General features: G+C 47.2%; 1 non-coding gene across 1 annotated transcript; it reads right to left on the bottom strand.

Annotated features, from left to right (window-relative positions):
• Window positions 1-209: 209 nt before the first annotated feature.
• On the bottom strand, window positions 210-280 carry TRNAG-GCC (transfer RNA glycine (anticodon GCC)). Its single transcript has one exon. It is a non-coding gene; the product is annotated as a tRNA-Gly (tRNA).
• Between the last annotated feature and the right edge of the window lie 7,541 nt (window positions 281-7,821).

Genomic DNA, 7,821 nt, shown 5'->3' with positions numbered 1-7,821 from the left:
GAATGGTCATTTCGTATGAGATGAAGAAGGTTAGAGTTGAAGAAGAAAAAGACTGCACCAGCCGTGAATCGATCCCGGGTCTGTATTTTCCTCTCATAAAGAAATTAAAAATAAAGGCCCACGCAGAATGGCAGAATGACGGCCCAATGCAACTGACTAGCAGCTGAATGGTCATTTCGTATGAGATGCGCCAAAATTAAAACAAAAAATGCACCAGCCGGGAATCGAACCCGGGTCTGTACCGTGGCAGGGTACTATTCTACCACTAGACCACTGGTGCCTCGGTGAAAATTAGAATAGGGAAACCTTTGTATTGGGACTGTAAGCTCGAGGCAGCGAGTGTATCTACTGCATGTCGGCAGCTGCAAAGAGCAAATAGACTGCCCTGCAGCTCTTGCATCTTGGCCGTTTGCTCAATGATCTCCTTCTTCCTTCACGAAAAAAAGGGCAGCCGTCGACACGCACACACAGCCTACAGGCCAAGGGCTAGCGGTGACGGAACGGATGTGCACACGTACGGCCGGCCGCTTGTCCCCTTGTGCAGGTACAGCAGCAGCGACGGACGCAACTTCCTTGCTTGGCCAGCAACAGCTCAAGCCGTACCAGCCACAGCTACTAGTTCACACCACTGTAGAGCGCAGAGACAGCGTAACAGGAGAAGCAAGATAGGAGAGCGGCGCCTAGCGCGGTTCCAGCTTAGATGCATTATCTGGAGCAGTGGTACGTGTAGCTTTTGGCGGCAGGCTCCGGCCGGGCGTCTCAAGGTGAAGTCTGAACGCAGCACTGCCGGTGGATCGATCGATCATGCAGCGTCTTTCGCGATCTGGCAACCACGGACAGCTACGTCTCGACGAATGGAGCATGCCGATCCATCGGGCATGGTGGCCCATATCTGGAGTTTTCGGCACTTGATGGATCCATGGTGCCGAAAGCAAGGGCCATCGTCTACTCCTCTAGTATATAATAGCTGCGGGACGGACGTGATTGGTGCCTGACGCCTAGTTAATCTGCTCCCGGCCGCTTATACTATACGACTTTGGAGGATCGATCTCGTCATGTTTATGCCATATAGTAGCTGCAGCCAGCGATCGTGTTCATATCTGCTCGGGAAAATTATTAGTCTGTTGTGTTGTGAGGTCACTGGAAGAATCTCGTGGATCACACCAACAGTATTATACCACCGCCGCGCGATCAGCAACACACATATACAGTATACGTTTAGCTGTTGGCCAGTAGAATTGTGCATCGCAAGCTACGCGCGCACGAGCTGCTCCAGAACGTGTCGTTTCGGACCGGAGGGGCAGGGCAGTGGTTGGCTCTGATCTCGTCCGCGTCACCTGCCGGGTACACGTAACTGGTACGACGGGCGGCCGTGCTCGTATGTTCAGCACCGTGCACCGGCGATGCCTGACACGTTATGCCGAGGCAAAGCAAGCGCTGCGCTGGCGCTTATCCGGCCGTCGTACGTACGTCCTGTGCGAGTAAATTGCAAAAAACCACCACATTTGGGACCCTAAAACAGAAAACCACCAGCTTTCGTTTTTTTTTCAAAAAACCACCACATTTGCGCTGACAGTTTTCAAAAAACACTGATCGCACGGTTTGGCGCGTCTGAGTGAAAAACTGACCGGTTGGCCCCCAATGTCAGGCGCCACGTGGACAGGGGGAGACGGCGCCCGTCACGCCCGCCGTTAGACGGCGCACATGACCTAACGAGCCGGTCCGACCCAGCCATTTCCCCCAGATCGCATCTAGTCGTCCTACCTCACTTCCCGCATGGCGACCAGCGGTGGCGGCGGCGGCGTTGACGACGGCAGCGCGTCCGGTGACGGTAGGGACGACCGCGACCTCTCCATCGCCGAAGCTGGTGACCGACCCGTCCTTCGTCGCTCTCCGACGGCGCTCCCTGGTACGTTTGGCGCCTCTCGATCCACCGGCGTCGGCGGAGATGAGCGCGGCGAGGATGGCAACATCTTCAAGTCCGACGACATTGAGGCACATGCGGCTGCCAAACTGGCCCAGGTCTGGAAGGCCAATCCAGGGCGGAGCCACCACTTCACATCCGGACTCGGCGGCGTGGAGTGAGTGTTTCCAAAATTTTCTTTTTGATTATGCTAGTGTAGTTGTACAAATTGAGTGATTTTGCTAGTGTAGTTGAACACTTTGAGTGATTTTGCTAGTGTAGCTATAGTCTTTCCTCTGTATGAATCTTAATTTAGGAATTAGGGTTTCAATACTCCTCAATTTCAACAGTTGAACAGAATAATTGTGATGAATTGAATGTAGTGTTAAGTGAATATCAGCTTAATTGTGGATAACTGAATTTAGTGTTAACTTAGCTGAGTTGTGTTAACTGAATTTACTGAATTTTAAATGTTAACTGAATTGTGGATAACTGAATTTAGTGTTAACTGAATTTACTGAATCTGATGAATGATTTTTACTGTTAACTGATTATGAGCTTAATTGTGTTTAACTGAATTTACTGTTAACTGAGCTAAACTAACTGAACTGAATGTAATCTTCTGTTCACTTTGTTGTTTGTCTGAATGTACTCTACCGTTAACTGAATTTAGTGTTAACTGAATGTAATGATTTGCAGTTTGGATGATGATGAACCATGGGATATGAGGTTTCATTTCCAAGGCTGTGACAATCTGGAAAGGACCTTATGTGAATCAGATATCACATATATCAACATGTTAGCTATTATTGGGATAGAGGGCTATGATCAAAAGGATTCAATGTACTATGTGAAGCAAGAGGGTGTAGGAATGGCAGGCATGCAACTAATCAAATCTGAGGAAGATGTGGAAGAAATGTTGATATTGTATGAGGAGAAGAGGTGTGTTACTATCACAGTAATGAAAGGAAGAGAGTCAGAGATGGCAAAGTTGCAGATCAACATTGGAGATGGATGTGAAAAGCAGATTCCAATTTCTGAGATTGGTTCTCCAAAGGTGTGGAATATAGATGATGCAGGTGTGCTCTACCAAAGTCAGACCAGTGAACATGAAGCAGATATATGTGCTCCAGTTGTTAGTGCCCACACAGAGGACTCCTATGGACAATATCTCTTCACTCAGGAGAGTTGCAATGTTAAAAAGGGGAGGGACATAGCTGGTGTGAAAGAGTTAGATGATTTTCTTAATGAGTTTGCAGATGACAGTCCAGTAGTACAAGGAGAAGAAAGAATGGAAGAGGATGAGTTGATGGAGACAGAGGACATTGATGTGGATAGCTCTGAAGAGGAGGAAGAGGAGCAAGATGATGCAGATTTGCACCAGAAATTAAAAGATCTCAAGAGGAAGAGAGTTTATGAAGGTGATTCAGAGCCAGAAGATCTGTTTTGTGAGGCTAAGGAGGAGGATGAAGCAGAGGGGTTTGTTGATGCACCACCAGTTGAGAAATTACCTGTTAGAAGAGGTCCAACAAGTAGATCACACTGCAGTTCCCAGGCCAAACTAGAGGAAGACTACATTCCCTTATCTGATGAAGACATAGATGATGAACTTCAAAATGATTCTGATGAAGAAGTAGTGTTGTATTGTTCCTCATCTGGGAGAAAGTCCAGGGCAAAAAACAAGAAGGCCAGGATATGGTATGATGAAAAAAGGCTTATGCCACATGAACAATAACAGACAGTAGAGACATAGATCCTCCTGTGTTCCATAAGAAGAAGGGTAGAAACCAGACTCAAAGAAGGAAGGGCCAATTTGAAGTGCTAAAACCCAAGGATACTTCAAGAGTTGGAACCATCACATGCAGCAACTGTGGGAAGCGAGGGCATAGATATACAAACTGTGGTGATCAATTGAAGTCATCCCTTGCTGCTAGGAAGAACAAGCACAAGGTATTATAATGCAAATCCTTGACATGTTTTATTTGCAATGTTTAGTTTTGTACTATAAAAGTAATGCAAATCCTTTACATGTTTTCTGAAGCTACTGCAGTCTTTTCTGAATAAGTAATGCAAATCATATGTAGGAAACAAGAACTGCCCCTCCATCAACAACATCATCATCTGGTGCAAGAGCTACTGCAGCAACTTCTGGTACCAGAAAAGAAGCAGCAGCATCATCTGGTGCAAGAGCTACTGCAGCAGCTTCTGGTACCAGAAAAGTAGCAGCATCTGGTGCTTCTGGTGGAAGAACTGCTGCTGCTCCTGGTGCTTCTGCAGTTTCTGAAGCTTCTGGTGCATCTGGTGCAAGAACTGCTGCTGCTCCTGCAAATGTTTCTGGTGGAAGAACTGTTGCTTCCTCATCTGCTCCAAGAAGAGGTTCTTCCTCATCTGCTCCAAGAAGAGGTGCTGCTTCTTCTTTTGCTCCTCCAAGGCCTGCTGCTGCTAGTGCATCAGGTTCTACAAGGGTCAGTAAGAAGCCAAGCAAATTCAGAGACTATTTCTATGCTAGTGGCAATTAGTCAGACAATTAGTTCAGAGACTACTTCTGTATTTTGGGCAAAACTGTTGTGATGTTTGGAAACTTGCTGTGATGTTGGCAAAACTTGCTGTATTTTGTACTTGCTGTGGTAGCAAGATAACTTGCTATGATGTTGGCAAGCTATGGTAAACTTGATACGATGAACTTGCTGTGATAACTTGATGTGATGTTGGTAGTTAATGTTAGTGTCTACATGGGTTATGATAACTTGTTGTTTGTCAACTTCTAGCCTATGGTTAGCCCATAAAGTTGTTGGTTCCTTTTGTCGACGGTTGTCGATAGGCTAGGTTAGCCCATAAAGTTGTTGGTTCCTTTTGTCGACAGTTGTCGATAGGCTAGGTTAGCCCATAAAGTTGTTGGTTCCTTTTGTCGACAGTTGTCGATAGGCTAGGTTAGCCCATAAAGTTGTTGGTTCCTTTTGTCGACGGTTGTCGATAGGCTAACTTTATGGGCTAACCTAGCCTCTCGACAACCGTCGACGAAAGGAACCTACCTCTCTAGGCTAACCCTAGCCTCTCGACAACCGTCGATGAAAGAAACCTACCTCTCTAGCCTGACCGTGGCCTCTCGACAACCGTCGACGAAAGGAACCTACCTCTCTAGCCTGACCGTAGCCTCTCGACAACCGTCGACGAAAGGAATCTACCTCTCTAGCCTGACCGTAGCCTCTCGACAACCGTCGATGAAAGGAACCTATTTTAAACTTTTGCTCCTCTATCAATATGACAAACCTAGAACGCAGTTCTTATGATCACCATAATTCCATATGATCACATCCAACAAACATCTTAGTGTTCAAATATGACATAATAATCCATTACAACTAAACATGACATGACTAAGGTTCAGAAACAGCATAGTTCAACCTTGTTGGCCTCATACATTATGCCAACAGAAACACTCACATCTTAGGGTAATTAGTTCAACAGAAACAACATAATTTGCTAACAAGTTCATCACAGATTTGCCTCACAGAAACAACATAATTTTCCTCACTCATCACACAGTTCTTTGATTTTCCTCAACTTAACCTTGTTTGCCTCCCCATCCTTCAACAAATCAGCTATGATATATTCTAGCTTTTTCTTCTCTTTCTTCATCTGTTCAATCTGTTGAAGACCTTCATCTGCTACATGTTTCTTCCAATTGCTAACAAGTTCATCATTGCTCTGCTTAATGACTTGGAGTGCTGTCCTCAGCTCATTATTGTCTTTCTCAAGCTTAGCCTTCTCTTCCTGGGCTTGAAGTACAACATTCTCTACATCACCATCCTGCATTATCTTCTGATAGTTCTCCCTCATCACATTCTTGTGAATTGTTGAAAAAAATTGCTTGTTTCTTTGATGTGGTTGTGGTGCTTCTCTTGGATTAGCTTCTTATCTTCTCCCAGCTTGAGTATGAGCTTTTCTTTAGCATCATTCTCTTTGCTACTCTGCTCATACATATCCCAAAGTTTGCATAGTGCATTTTTCATGGGTTCTGGCCATTCTGGGTCAATCCATTGAACCAGACCACAATTGTCACCTTCCTATAATAAATCAGACAAAACAATTGTTAACGGCAGGACCACATATTCAAATAAGTCAGTTAACACCTATATAGTTAACAACTACATATATTCAGTTAACAACTACATATATTCGGTTAACAGCTACATATATTCAGTTAACAGCTACATATATTCAGTTAACAGCCACTTAAATTCATTTAACTTAGCTCATTTAACAACAGACACATTCAGATAAGCATTGATTAAACCTGACACATTGTTTCCTCAAAACACCAGATAAAACAACATCTTCACAAAACTATATTCAGTGAGTACTCATATTCAGTTACTAGGCAAAAAAGATATTCATTGAGCACCAATCAAAGGATCTGTATAATCTATGACTACCAGAGAGGACCAGCCACTAACCTGATTACCGCATCCATAAAACCTACGGCCAATGTTGATACCTTGAAACACAACAACCCTATGAACAGGAAGGTTGTGACAGAACATCGGTCCTCCGGCAACAATACCTCACCACTCCGGGTCAACAATGGTCTGTGGGATCTACAATATTGCAACAGTGCTCAAATCCCAACTCAAATCCGTGAAAACTAAGCTCAAATCGAAGAAAAACCATAACCCTAAGTCAAAGAGAAATGATACTCACGTAGGTCTCGTCCGCGTGCGAGTTGAAGAGGGGGGAGACAGAATCTTCGCCGCTAGTTTCACCGTCTTTCCAGGAAACCATCGCTGCGGCGACCGGCGGCGACAAATGGACGGCGGAGGCAGCGCCGTAGACAGAGAAGAAGGCGGGCGAGAGAGAGGGGAATGGACGAACGGGTCAGGCTGGGTCGGGCCGGCTCGTTAGGTCATGTGCGACGCCGTCTAACGGCAGGCATGACGGGCGCCGTCTCCCCCTGTCCACGTGGCGCCTGACATTGGGGCCAACCGGTCAGTTTTTCACTCAGACACGCCAAACCGTGCGATCAGTGTTTTTTGAAAACTGTCAGCGCAAACGTGGTGGTTTTTTGAAAAAAAGGAAAGCTGGTGGTTTTCTGTTTTAGCGTCCCCAAATGTGGTAGTCTTTTGCAATTTACTCGGCCTGTGCTGCTGCTGTGCGCCCGGAGTAGGTGGCCGGCGGCGGGGAAGAAAACGGATGGCTCCTCGACCGCCCTAGTCCACGAGTGCTCCCCTCCTTGTCCGGCTAAGAGCGCCTACAGTCGGGCATCCTAAACCCTTCTCATAAGCTCTGGTGGACAGCCTGGTCAAAAACAAAAACATGACCTAGACAGGCGTTTCAAATGGGCCTCAAACGTTCGGGTTGACCGGCACCCCTCATATTCATTTCAAATGCAGAGCGGATATGGAAGGCCCGGACGCGTCGTGCGCGTTCATCACATGAGACTGATGTCCGGGTCCCACACGTAACCGACCGGAAACCCAATAGTCCGGTGAGCATCTTCTTCGGTGGGAGTGTGGACGCCGCGTGACGCCGCTCCTCCTCGCCAACAGAGGCCAAAGTCAAGCTGGCCGGCGTCCCCAACCCTAGCCACAGCCTCTTTCACACTCTCCGTGCCGCCGGCCCAAGCACATTTCTCTCCGTCTCCACCTACCTCTTACCTCGCCGTCCGCCATGGGCCGGCAAAAGAAGACGACCTATCCTATGCTCACGTCAGAGCGCCGCTTCCATATCGAGGAGGAGATCCGAGCGAGGCACGCCTGCCTCCGGACTCGCCGAAGCCGGGGGAGTAGGAGGAGGAGGAGGAAGAGGAGCAGCAGCCGGTTCCAATGGAGGTGGCGGATCCAAAGGAGGACGAGGCAGAGCGGCCGGAGGAGGGGCTGGCCCCGATTGCGGGCTTTAGCATGGAGGACGCGGAGACGGAG

The sequence above is a fragment of the Triticum aestivum genome, chromosome 4D (assembly GCF_018294505.1).
Source record: "Triticum aestivum cultivar Chinese Spring chromosome 4D, IWGSC CS RefSeq v2.1, whole genome shotgun sequence".
NCBI lineage: Eukaryota > Viridiplantae > Streptophyta > Magnoliopsida > Poales > Poaceae > Triticum > Triticum aestivum.
The sequence above is the reverse complement of the archived record's forward strand: the minus strand, read 5'-3'. Positions and strand labels throughout refer to the sequence as shown.